Genomic DNA, 14,399 nt, shown 5'->3' with positions numbered 1-14,399 from the left:
GCTGTTATAGTTTGTTTCATAGATCTCCATGAAATGGTTGTTCCTCCACATGTAAACAAGTAACCTGTTTGAGATCTCTCATTATGTGGGTTAGACAAATATCCAGCATCTGCATAGCCAATTAAGTCAAGCTTGGACATATAGGGAAAAATAAATTCATATCAATTGTGCCTTTAAGATAACGAAAGACTATTTTATGTATGACTAGCAATATACATTAGTGCTCTAATTGATAATTCATGACCAAGTAAAAATTCATCCTCTTCGTACCTGTCTTGCATGAGTATGTTGGAACATAAATACCTCATCCTTTGTATACTCAATTGGTAAGGCTAGACAAAAGTTTCATTCCCAACGCTTTTATCTTCAATTCTCTTTTTAGCAAATCTACAGCTTTTGAGAGCTCTTCTGGAGTCCCAATAAATCATTGTCATAAACATTAATTATGACATAAACAATCTCATATCTCATCATAAATATGCATGAGTTTGTTGGGTCATTTTGCGACCGTCCTTAGGCAAATAATCATGATTGTCTCAATCTAGTAATTTATTTATTGTTGAGAACATGAATCTTACAATCTTCAAGGAGTTTTATAAAGATATCAATCTCAAGTGAGCCATACCAATAAGTTGTAACTCCAAGTATCCACCACGATTGTCACATGTATCTTAAATATGACAACATTATTACACTTTGCTACAAAGACTCTTTAAGCCTTATTGTCTTTATACCTTTAGGGTATAGACATGAGGTCCAAAGACCCTTAAATTAAGCAAATGAATTGCTTCTTTCTATTTATGGCCAATCACACCCATTCATTTTCGGGTTCAAGATTCTCGCACATATTTCTAATATTGAGCGCTACTTCATCATGTCGACAATTCTTCATATTCTTATTTCAAAAGATATAAACGACTTTAAAAAAATTATATATATATATATATATATATATATATATAGAGCTGTTTGGAGATTCTTCAGCAAGTCTTCTTCTGTTGAAGCTCCTGCGAGGGCCGCTGTGATGTGGGCCTTTTGATTGAGCAAGAAACTAGATTGCGGATTGACATGCTTAAGGCACTTCGCCATCACCTGGTTCTATAGAAACAGATAAATAAATTAGAAATATAAGTTAGGTTCTGCGTTGTTCTTAATAGTTGAGCAGTATAGATCTGGATCAGACTTAAGCCACCACAAAAAGAAACTAAACAAGGACATTAAAAATATTCAGAACTTAATAACATGTCTGTAGTATGGCCAATATAGACTTACTGCCACACAGGGACTTACTGCCTTCAACGCCTCCGCTACAGAGATGATCATAAGTCTGAATAGTAATAATCCTAGAAGATGTTCAAAAGAGCTTTCATTTTAGTTTAGTTCAAAAGTGTATTACCAGTCCAGATCCCGACCATAGTGCTTAATTATGTAAGAACAGAACAGAGAAACAACTTATATCTAACCTATTTAGCATGTTCCTACTTCCCCATCAGGCTCTGATACCAAGAGGGGGTCGGAAGCAAGAAGGAGGGGGATGAGATGAGGATTAAGAAGAGAAGTAGGACGCCACCACGGAGGGGCTTCTAGCAGAAATTTAAATTGCAGAAATTAAAAGACAGGAATTAAAACAGGAGGCTCAGCCTTCCATAAACAGAATAATAAAACTGGAGGAAATATATTATATAAACATAGGTTACAAAAACTGAAATTTAAAAACTGAAAAACTGGAAAAGATTGAAGAAAGGAAAACTGAAAGAGAACTTACAGAAGGACTCTCAATGTTTTCTCTCTCTATAACTCTCTATCTAGGCTATGCCAAACTCTGATTAACAAAGCTCAGAAGATGCCTATTTAAAGAAAAATTTGGTCACTGTTTGAATAGTTCCGGTTGAATAGTTCCGGTAGACGGTACTATTTGACGGGCACTATTTGCTACAGTAAAAATTTCTACTGTTGCTACAGTGGAATACAATAATTGAGATTGAATTATTACAAAACATAATGATAAAAGACGACAAAGCTTTTAGCAGAGGTCATCTTCACTTGATTCCAGTGTTTCCGGGACAAGATCTGACCCGAAAGAAGATTGTGAGGAAGTTTTCTGCTGAGGGGCCTTTGAGGATGAGGCCTGCTCCTTTGGCTCTTTTTCTTTCAATAATTGCAGAGCTGTTTGGAGATTCTTCAGCAAGTCTTCTTCTGTTGAAGCTCCTGCGAGGGCCGCTGTGATGTGGGCCTTTTGATTGAGCAAGAGACTAGATTGCGGATTGACATGCTTAAGGCACTTTTGGTTAGACTTAAACCACTGATTGACATTCTCCTTATGAGCTTTGGAAGCATCAAAGACCTTCCACCATTTGATTAAGGGTTGTTTGTGGAGAATTGGTTGGGCTTTTGTCTTGAGACCATAACGCCAGGCAAATACCCAAGAAAGGGAAAAGATTGTGTAAAAATTCAAACAATCAGGATAATTGTTTAAATCTTTATTCCAATGCTTTAAAAAATGATTGTAACCCTCAAGAACTTCAGAGGGAAAGATTTCCGTAGTAGGTCCAAAGAAATCCCACCAAGAGTGAAACCAATTTGGAAAAGAATATTTGTTGGACCATTTAAAATAAATGAGCCAAGAGTGTTTGAAATTCTGATTTTGTAGACCAAGGATTGTATTCTCCCAAGCTTTCATATAGTCCCAATAGTTGAAACCTACAGGGTCAAAGTTCTGAGAGAATTTTTTGTAACCATTTGGATTAGGTCCAAAGTCAGTGGGACGAAGGACACGGAGAATTTGGAGTGTAGAATGAGTGATAAGGGAGTTATCAGATTTATCCCTAAAGTGTTTGATTTCTACACTGTTTGTATCTATAAGGATAAACTCATAGAAAATTTGGGATTTGTTTGGGTGAATGGGATCAAGGTGATTTGGGAAGAGTTTAATGCCAATTTTGTTGGCAAGGTCGACTCCTCCAGAGCTATCCCACCATTCTGGTTCAATAAAAGTTTGGAATTTGGAGTTTATTTTGGCTAGATAACCGGTATTTTGGTTGGGTTGACTGGGTTGAGCAACAACGGGTTTTTTCCCGCAATGAGTTGCTAAGGTTTTGGTTTTATCAATGATGGCTTGGAGAGATTGAAGGTCATCATCTTCTTCTGTCATGCTAGCCCAGGATTTTTTGGGTAAATTGATGAGTCCCTGAGGAACATTATCCAAGCCTGCTTGTTTGAGGGCAAGGAGAGTTGGAATTGATAAAGCATAATCTGCTTTGGTTGGGGAGATTGATTCTGAGCAGTGGGCTCAGATTTTTGTTTTTGGACAGTGGGTCCAGATTGATGGGCAGTGGGCCCAGAGAGGATTAAGTCAGAAATTGTAATACCTTTGTTCTTGTGAGAACCTCTGCCTCTTCCTCTGGATGAGGAAGAGCCTTTGGAGGCCATCTTATGATCTGCCCTGCAAATATTCACGAGTGAGGAAATCAGGGAGAGAATTTGAAGATCCTTTTATATATTCAATTTCAAAGTCAAAAACACTTAAAATAGCTTGCCATCTGGCGAAGATATGTTTTGAAGCTAAGTTTTTGACATCTTTTTGTAAAATCTCTTTGGCAGATTTGCAGTCCACCCGGACCAAGAATTTTTGATTGATCAAATCAGATTGAAATTTTGAAATAGACAAAACGATTGCTAAAACTTCTTTTTTGACAGTAGAATAATTCTGCTGAGCAGGGTTCCAATGTTTTGAAGTAAAAGCAATAATTTGTTCCTTGTCAGAAACCCTTTGTTTCAAAATGCCACCAAAACCAATATCAGAGGCATCAGTTTCAATAATTTTGAAAGCTTGAGGATTAGGGAGATAAAGACAAGGGAGATTCTTGACACGAAGTTTGATTTGTTTGACCACATTGGTATGAATATCGGACCAAGGTGGAGGATCCTTCTTGAGTCTATCATGAAGGGGTTTGATTATGGTACTGAGTTGAGGACAGAAATCCGCAACATAATTGAGACAACCCAAGAATCTCTGTAATTGGGTTTTGTCAATGATTTGATCAGGGAATTTATCAGTGAACTCGATGGCTCTATTGATCGGAATGATGGTTCCTAGGTGGATATTGTGACCAAGGAATCGGATTTTGGTTTGGAACAAACTGACTTTTGTCTTGGAAACAACCAAGCCATTCCTTTTGATTACAGAGATGAACGTATTGAGATGTTTGAAATGTTGATCAAGAGTTTGGGAAAAGATTAGAACATCGTCAATGTAGACAATAGTGAATTTGGAATAAGGATTGAAGATTTCGTTCATAATCCTTTGGAATTCAGAAGGGGCGTTCTTTAGCCCAAAAGGCATAACGTTCCACTCATACTGCCCAAAAGGAACAGTAAAAGCAGTTTTATACCTATCCTTCTCTTGCAATTGGATTTGCCAAAATCCAGATTTCATGTCGAATTTTGAAAAGACCTTAGCATCATGCAGTCTGGCTAAAAGATCTTTCTTGTTGGGGATAGGATATCTAATCCAACAAAGGGCTTGATTGAGAGGTTTGTAGTTAATAACCAGCCTAGGGGTTCCTCGTTCTATCTCAGCTTGTTTGTTGACATAGAAGGCTGCACAGGACCAAGGGCTCTTACTCCTGCGAATAAGTTTCTTTTCAAGGAGATCATTGATTTCCTTTTGGCAGAAATGAAGAAGTTCTTCATTCATTTGAATAGGTCTAGCCTTGGTTGGGATCTGTTTGTCTGAAAATTCTTTTTCATAAGGAAGTTCCACCATAGGGCTCTTCCTTTCCCAAAAAGCGTTGGGTAGATCAGAACAGATGCTGGATTGAATATTTTCCAAAATATCCTCAATCCTTGATTTAACAGAAGGTTGTTGCAATTGTTCCTCAATGGTTCTGTAAGAGATTTCTTCCTTGAGGAAGTTGATCTGCTTCTCCTTGTAGGATATGACGTTCAAAGTCTTATCTATGGGAGGTTCAGAGAATTTGAACAAGATAGGTTGTCCAAGATGCTGAATAGTGATGCCGTTTTCGTCAGTATTATAGGGGAAGAGTTTCTTAATGAAAGGGGTCCCTATAATGATTTTTTGACTCAAATTTCTGACTAACAGAAATGGAGTTTCGATTTCAAGACTACCATTTTTGATGATAGCTGAGGGGATTTTATACTTGATCTTTAGTCTAGATCCTTCAGCAGCGCTGAGCTTCTCAGTTGTTTTCTCAAAATATCTGGTGGGAATGAGTCCCTCCGAGATACAACTGGAATCTGCCCCTGTGTCAAAGAGGGCAGGGATTTCGAGAACAAAATCTCCAATGAGGATTTTAACATGGATAAAGAATTTCTGAATGGTGACCTGGTTAATATTCTCCAGAAAGTCTTCGCAATTGTCGTTAGGAGCAGGATTGGAATCAGGTATAGAAGAATCATCTTCTTCATAATTTTTAGTCAGTTTTTCCAAAATAAGTTGCTGACTTTTTTGGATTTGCTTGAGACTTTTGACCTCAGTCTTGAGGGAATTGACTTCAGATTGAAGGTCTTGAATAGTAACGGGCTTGACCGTAGATTTCTCAAGACGCTTGAAAGTATCTCTAAGATTGAATTTATTGGTGGTTATAGGACTTTTGGGAGGCCTATCTTCAAGAGTAGATCTGAGGCGTTCCAAATAGATTTTCTTTTCCTCAGGATCAGGGATAGAATTAATAGCTCTGAAGAGAAGATCTTGTTCATTGGTCAAAGTGTTGATAGACAAGGTATTGACGGAAGATGATGATTGAGAATCATCATTCTGAATTTGATTTAGGTCTTCAGAGACCTCAGAATCCGAAGGATTAGATTCTTCTTCATCAGAAGTTTGAATGAGAAGATTGTTGATCTTGTCTTCAATTTCAGGTTCAAGATGAAGCTCAGAGATTCTCTTTTTGAGTCTGCAATACCTGCTAATATGGCCCGGCTTGCCGCAGTTGTAGCAGGTAACATCTTTTCCTTGAGAGGGTCTAGTCTCAGGAGGATTCTTTGGAATTTGCGAAGATTGGGGTTTTGATCTAGGCTTGGGTTTCCTATGATCATTCCTGGTAGATCTTTTTCTCCATTGTTGTTTGGGAGGAGGATCTTGCTTTCTGGGTTTAGGTTTCTTGGGACAACCTTGAATTCCAAATTGTTCGCAGAAAGTACCCAAATCCCTGCGATTTTGAGACTTCTCCTTAGTGAGTTGCTGTTGGATTTTGTCATCCTGACAGATTTTGAGAGCAACTCTTTGAATGATAGCTATGAGCTGTCCATAACTAAGGGTGTGATATGGGATTTCTCCCCCCGGATTTTGGCTTCTAAGTTTCTCACGAACTTTGTCGCCAAAAGATTTAGGAAGACCAGCCAGGAATTTCTCTTTCCAGAAGGCTTGTTGGCTGTCTTCACGGGTGTAAACTCTGGTTAGGAAGGTATCTTTATACCACCTGAAATCACCCAAAGATTTGCACTTAAGATTGGACAAAAGATCACCAGATCTGTCCTTGATGAGGGAAGGATCTCCAACAAAATGTTGGGCTATGGTGAAGATTAAGGAGTTGACGGCATCAGAGATGAATTTTCTATCTTCCATGATAGGATTACCTTCTTCATCAGTCTTGACAGCAGTCAAGATCTGATCCTTCTCGTCTTGAGTGAGATAATTATCCCACCAACCTTTGAGCTGGCCACAGAAACCAGCAACCAAGACTTCAACGATAAGAGATTCAGGACAATTGTTGGCGGTAACATAGGCAGTGGCTACCATAGTCATATTTTGGAGGATTTTGGTGATACCATACTCATTTTCACCATCAATGTTCCATTCATAGACATTGTTGGCACTGAAGCTTTTGAAGTTTGAAGATTCTTCTAGAAGAAGATCAGGAGCAGTAGCTCTAGGATAGTAGAGCTTGGTTTCTTTTCTCCACTGATTCTTAGAATTGTGAATGACAGTATTGACAGGAATACTTTTGATAGATTGAACGTCAGATTGAATATCAGAATCAGACTCAACCTTACCATCTTCAATATTATTTAAAGAAGTAGAGGTATTACGAGTAGATGTACGAGTTTTTGGAGGAGGAGGAGCAGTTATAGTGGGATTAGAAACTGCTTCCGGAGTAGGTTCCGGAGTCTCAGGAGGTTCTGGAGTCTCAGGAATAACTTGTTTGAGAAGCTGAAGTTGCTCTACCACCTTTTGGAGGAGCTCATTGTCAGATTCCTTTTTTGCTCGAAGAGTTTGAGCCGAGTGTCTGGAACGGCTACTGATTTGAAAAGGTTTGAAAAGAGGTTTTTCAAGTTCACATCCTTTAGGGATATCAAGATTGGAAGAGGAAGGTTCAATCTTGACCTTTTCTTTTCCTTTCCTGGAAGAGGAATCCTGCACTTGGGATTCTCCAAGGATTTGAAGATACTTATTGGTATAATTGGATTGTTCCATGAGATCTTTGATGTCTTTACCAGTGACATCACCTTCTTCTTTCCTAGTCTTGAAGGGAGAAGCTAGGACAGGTGTAGATTGAGCTCCTTTAAGAAGGAAAGGAGTTTTAGGTGGCAGGTTAGAAAGGGTTTCTTTTCCATCCTTATGCTGCCATTTAACCATGTCAATTTGGAAGGGATAAGATTTCCAATTCTTGTTGGCATAATCTTGAAACCATTCAAAAAAGAAGATGTTTTGCTGGGTTTTCTCAAGGAACCCATAGAATTTTTCTTGGATCTTCTTTCTCTTTTCACCCTGATACTTTGCAAAGAACCATTTTCTTTGCTTAGTCCATCGGTCAGAGTAGAAATCTGCTTTGATACTTTCTTTGTCGATGACAAATTCAGTAGTGATAGCTCCAATGAAATCAGAAGTTTCTCCAGGGGTTTCTAGAGAAGAATACGTTGGAGATAAGTTGGATTGATGATCTTCATCACCCTTGTCATAGGTAGTCTTGACAGGAGTGGTATTGACATATCCAGCCAAATGGATAGTAGATCCGTCATGTGAGAGGGAAGGTCGAGCGCTAGACTCGGGCTGGTTCCTTCTAGTCATAGAAAAAGATCTTCTGGACATGGCAGATTGGAAATCATTTGAGGATGTCCTAATAGATCTAGGGATAGAGAAGGATTTTCTCCTATCAAAGATAAGATCTACTTGACCAGATTGGTGTTGGACGATTTCACGAAACTCAGGAGTTTCAACAGGTTGGGCTGGAGTAGCCTTTTCCAAAGACCATTTCTCTGGAAGGGTGATATCACTCCATTGGATGGTTTTGGGAACAATAACGTTTGCCTTATCATAATCTGTAAGGAAAAGAGTTGTTTCTCCGGATTTCTCACAATTGGTTCGCAAGAAGTAAGATTTGATTGAGTTCATTACCTTGTATTGAACCCTGTAGATCAAAGAGATTGGTATGGAATCTTCTTTCATATCAAGGCCGTGAAGCTTGATATTTAGGAAGAGAACGTCAAGGATGTTTTTGTCTTCCAGACTGACAGTAAGATCTGGAAAGCAATTGAAAAAGATTGGTCCATTACTCAGGCTGGTTTCAACCGTTCCTAAGAGGGAGTCATGGAATTGATTATGTCTAATATCCCTAAGACAAAGAAGAACAGAGATGTCCAGAGACTTCCTAGTTAGGGGTTTGAGACCAACTTGAACACTACCTATGTGAAGATAGTTGAAGTTCTTGCTGATATGATCTTTGACGCTTTTCTCAGAAAGCAGATGAATTTCTTCATTATCAGATCTGAGCTTGTAGGTTTGCTCAACGGTTTTGATGATGAAGTCTGAACGTTTGAAAAAAGATCCATTTGGTTTGTAGATCTCAGCATGAGAGATTTTAGGGATTTCCCAGTTGTCGAGATCTTGATTGATATCTTCAAAATGAATTTCTTCTTTGAAGACAGATTTGGATAATTGATTGGATTGATGAAGATGATCTATAGAAGAAGAAGAGGGTTGGGAAGATTTGAACGAAAGCTTGGAGGAAAAAGAACGAAGCATCATGAAAAATAAATCTTCCTCACCCGTAAGTATCATCGCCATCACCTGGTTCTATAGAAACAGATAAATAAATTAGAAATATAAGTTAGGTTCTGCGTTGTTCTTAATAGTTGAGCAATATAGATCTGGATCAGACTTAAGCCACCACAAAAAGAAACTAAACAAGGACATTAAAAATATTCAGAACTTAATAACATGTCTGTAGTATGGCCAATATAGACTTACTGCCACACAGGGACTTACTGCCTTCAACGCCTCCGCTACAGAGATGATCATAAGTCTGAATAGTAATAATCCTAGAAGATGTTCAAAAGAGCTTTCATTTTAGTTTAGTTCAAAAGTGTATTACCAGTCCAGATCCCGACCATAGTGCTTAATTATGTAAGAACAGAACAGAGAAACAACTTATATCTAACCTATTTAGCATGTTCCTACTTCCCCATCAGGCTCTGATACCAAGAGGGAAACCAGGAAAGGAAAAGAAAAGGTCAAGATTGAACCTTCCTCTTCCAATCTTGATATCCCTAAAGGATGTGAACTTGAAAAACCTCTTTTCAAACCTTTTCAAATCAGTAGCCGTTCCAGACACTCGGCTCAAACTCTTCGAGCAAAAAAGGAATCTGACAATGAGCTCCTCCAAAAGGTGGTAGAGCAACTTCAGCTTCTCAAACAAGTTATTCCTGAGACTCCAGAACCTCCTGAGACTCCGGAACCTACTCCGGAAGCAGTTTCTAATCCCACTATTACTGCTCCTCCTCCTCCAAAAACTCGTACATCTACTCGTAATACCTCTACTTCTTTAAATAATATTGAAGATGGTAAGGTTGAGTCTGATTCTGATATTCAATCTGACGTTCAATCTATCAAAAGTATTCCTGTCAATACTGTCATTCACAATTCTAAGAATCAGTGGAGAAAAGAAACCAAGCTCTACTATCCTAGAGCTACTGCTCCTGATCTTCTTCTAGAAGAATCTTCAAACTTCAAAAGCTTCAGTGCCAACAATGTCTATGAATGGAACATTGATGGTGAAAATGAGTATGGTATCACCAAAATCCTCCAAAATATGACTATGGTAGCCACTGCCTATGTTACCGCCAACAATTGTCCTGAATCTCTTATCGTTGAAGTCTTGGTTGCTGGTTTCTGTGGCCAGCTCAAAGGTTGGTGGGATAATTATCTCACTCAAGACGAGAAGGATCAGATCTTGACTGCTGTCAAGACTGATGAAGAAGGTAATCCTATCATGGAAGATAGAAAATTCATCTCTGATGCCGTCAACTCCTTAATCTTCACCATAGCCCAACATTTTGTTGGAGATCCTTCCCTCATCAAGGACAGATCTGGTGATCTTTTGTCCAATCTTAAGTGCAAATCTTTGGGTGATTTCAGGTGGTATAAAGATACCTTCCTAACCAGAGTTTACACCCGTGAAGACAGCCAACAAGCCTTCTGGAAAGAGAAATTCCTGGCTGGTCTTCCTAAATCTTTTGGCGACAAAGTTCGTGAGAAACTTAGAAGCCAAAATCCGGGGGGAGAAATCCCATATCACACCCTTAGTTATGGACAGCTCATAGCTATCATTCAAAGAGTTGCTCTCAAAATCTGTCAGGATGACAAAATCCAACAGCAACTCACTAAGGAGAAGTCTCAAAATCGCAGGGATTTGGGTACTTTCTGCGAACAATTTGGAATTCAAGGTTGTCCCAAGAAACCTAAACCCAGAAAGCAAGATCCTCCTCCCAAACAACAATGGAGAAAAAGATCTACCAGGAATGATCATAGGAAACCCAAGCCTAGATCAAAACCCCAATCTTCGCAAATTCCAAAGAATCCTCCTGAGACTAGACCCTCTCAAGGAAAAGATGTTACCTGCTACAACTGCGGCAAGCCGGGCCATATTAGCAGGTATTGCAGACTCAAAAAGAGAATCTCTGAGCTTCATCTTGAACCTGAAATTGAAGACAAGATCAACAATCTTCTCATTCAAACTTCTGATGAAGAAGAATCTAATCCTTCGGATTCTGAGGTCTCTGAAGACCTAAATCAAATTCAGAATGATGATTCTCAATCATCATCTTCCGTCAATACCTTGTCTATCAACACTTTGACCAATGAACAAGATCTTCTCTTCAGAGCTATTAATTCTATCCCTGATCCTGAGGAAAAGAAAATCTATTTGGAACGCCTCAGATCTACTCTTGAAGATAGGCCTCCCAAAAGTCCTATAACCACCAATAAATTCAATCTTAGAGATACTTTCAAGCGTCTTGAGAAATCTACGGTCAAGCCCGTTACTATTCAAGACCTTCAATCTGAAGTCAATTCCCTCAAGACTGAGGTCAAAAGTCTCAAGCAAATCCAAAAAAGTCAGCAACTTATTTTGGAAAAACTGACTAAAAATTATGAAGAAGATGATTCTTCTATACCTGATTCCAATCCTGCTCCTAACGACAATTGCGAAGACTTTCTGGAGAATATTAACCAGGTCACCATTCAGAAATTCTTTATCCATGTTAAAATCCTCATTGGAGATTTTGTTCTCGAAATCCCTGCCCTCTTTGACACAGGGGCAGATTCCAGTTGTATCTCGGAGGGACTCATTCCCACCAGATATTTTGAGAAAACAACTGAGAAGCTCAGCGCTGCTGAAGGATCTAGACTAAAGATCAAGTATAAAATCCCCTCAGCTATCATCAAAAATGGTAGTCTTGAAATCGAAACTCCATTTCTGTTAGTCATAAATTTGAGTCAAAAAATCATTATAGGGACCCCTTTCATTAAGAAACTCTTCCCCTATAATACTGACGAAAACGGCATCACTGTTCAGCATCTTGGACAACCTATCTTGTTCAAATTCTCTGAACCTCCCATAGATAAGACTTTGAACGTCATATCCTACAAGGAGAAGCAGATCAACTTCCTCAAGGAAGAAATCTCTTACAGAACCATTGAGGAACAATTGCAACAACCTTCTGTTAAATCAAGGATTGAGGATATTTTGGAAAATATTCAATCCAGCATCTGTTCTGATCTACCCAACGCTTTTTGGGAAAGGAAGAGCCATATGGTGGAACTTCCTTATGAAAAAGAATTTTCAGACAAACAGATCCCAACCAACGCTAGACCTATTCAAATGAATGAAGAACTTCTTCATTTTTGCCAAAAGGAAATCAATGATCTCCTTGAAAAGAAACTTATTCGCAGGAGTAAGAGCCCTTGGTCCTGTGCAGCCTTCTATGTCAACAAACAAGCTGAGATAGAACGAGGAACCCCTAGGCTGGTTATTAACTACAAACCTCTCAATCAAGCCCTTTGTTGGATTAGATATCCTATCCCCAACAAGAAAGATCTTTTAGCCAGACTGCATGATGCTAAGGTCTTTTCAAAATTCGACATGAAATCTGGATTTTGGCAAATCCAATTGCAAGAGAAGGATAGGTATAAAACTGCTTTTACTGTTCCTTTTGGGCAGTATGAGTGGAACGTTATGCCTTTTGGGCTAAAGAATTCCAAAGGATTATGAACGAAATCTTCAATCCTTATTCCAAATTCACTATTGTCTACATTGACGATGTTCTAATCTTTTCCCAAACTCTTGATCAACATTTCAAACATCTCAATACGTTCATCTCTGTAATCAAAAGGAATGGCTTGGCTGTTTCCAAGACAAAAGTCAGTTTGTTCCAAACCAAAATCCGATTCCTTGGTCACAATATCCACCGAGGAACCATCATTCCGATCAATAGAGCCATCGAGTTCACTGATAAATTCCCTGATCAAATCATTGACAAAACCCAATTACAGAGATTCTTGGGTTGTCTCAATTATGTTGCGGATTTCTGTCCTCAACTCAGTACCATAATCAAACCCCTTCATGATAGACTCAAGAAGGATCCTCCACCTTGGTCCGATATTCATACCAATGTGGTCAAACAAATCAAACTTCGTGTCAAGAATCTCCCTTGTCTTTATCTCCCTAATCCTCAAGCTTTCAAAATTATTGAAACTGATGCCTCTGATATTGGTTTTGGTGGCATTTTGAAACAAAGGGTTTCTGACAAGGAACAAATTATTGTTTTTACTTCAAAACATTGGAACCCTGCTCAGCAGAATTATTCTACTGTCAAAAAAGAAGTTTTAGCAATCGTTTTGTCTATTTCAAAATTTCAATCTGATTTGATCAATCAAAAATTCTTGGTCCGGGTGGACTGCAAATCTGCCAAAGAGATTTTACAAAAAGATGTCAAAAACTTAGCTTCAAAACATATCTTCGCCAGATGGCAAGCTATTTTAAGTGTTTTTGACTTTGAAATTGAATATATAAAAGGATCTTCAAATTCTCTCCCTGATTTCCTCACTCGTGAATATTTGCAGGGCAGATCATAAGATGGCCTCCAAAGGCTCTTCCTCATCCAGAGGAAGAGGCAGAGGTTCTCACAAGAACAAAGGTATTACAATTTATGACTTAATCCTCTCTGGGCCCACTGCCCATCAATCTGGACCCACTGTCCAAAAACAAAAATCTGAGCCCACTGCTCAGAATCAATCTCCCCAACCAAAGCAGATTATGCTTTATCAATTCCAACTCTCCTTGCCCTCAAACAAGCAGGCCTGGATAATGTTCCTCATGGACTCATCAATTTACCCAAAAAATCCTGGGCTAGCATGACAGAAGAAGATGATGACCTTCAATCTCTCCAAGCCATCATTGATAAAACCAAAACCTTAGCAACTCATTGCGGGAAAAAACCCGTTGTTGCTCAACCCAGTCAACCCAACCAAAATACCGGTTATCTAGCCAAAATAAACTCCAAATTCCAAACTTTTATTGAACCAGAATGGTGGGATAGCTCTGGAGGAGTCGACCTTGCCAACAAAATTGGCATTAAACTCTTCCCAAATCACCTTGATCCCATTCACCCAAACAAATCCCAAATTTTCTATGAGTTTATCCTTATAGATACAAACAGTGTAGAAATCAAACACTTTAGGGATAAATCTGATAACTCCCTTATCACTCATTCTACACTCCAAATTCTCCGTGTCCTTCGTCCCACTGACTTTGGACCTAATCCAAATGGTTACAAAAAATTCTCTCAGAACTTTGACCCTGTAGGTTTCAACTATTGGGACTATATGAAAGCTTGGGAGAATACAATCCTTGGTCTACAAAATCAGAATTTCAAACACTCTTGGCTCATTTATTTTAAATGGTCCAACAAATATTCTTTTCCAAATTGGTTTCACTCTTGGTGGGATTTCTTTGGACCTACTACGGAAATCTTTCCCTCTGAAGTTCTTGAGGGTTACAATCATTTTTTAAAGCATTGGAATAAAGATTTAAACAATTATCCTGATTGTTTGAATTTTTACACAATCTTTTCCCTTTCTTGGGTATTTGCCTGGCGTTATG

Source organism: Lotus japonicus, chromosome 3, assembly GCF_012489685.1.
Source record: "Lotus japonicus ecotype B-129 chromosome 3, LjGifu_v1.2".
In the NCBI taxonomy this organism is placed as follows: domain Eukaryota; kingdom Viridiplantae; phylum Streptophyta; class Magnoliopsida; order Fabales; family Fabaceae; genus Lotus; species Lotus japonicus.
This window is presented reverse-complemented; position numbering follows the sequence as displayed.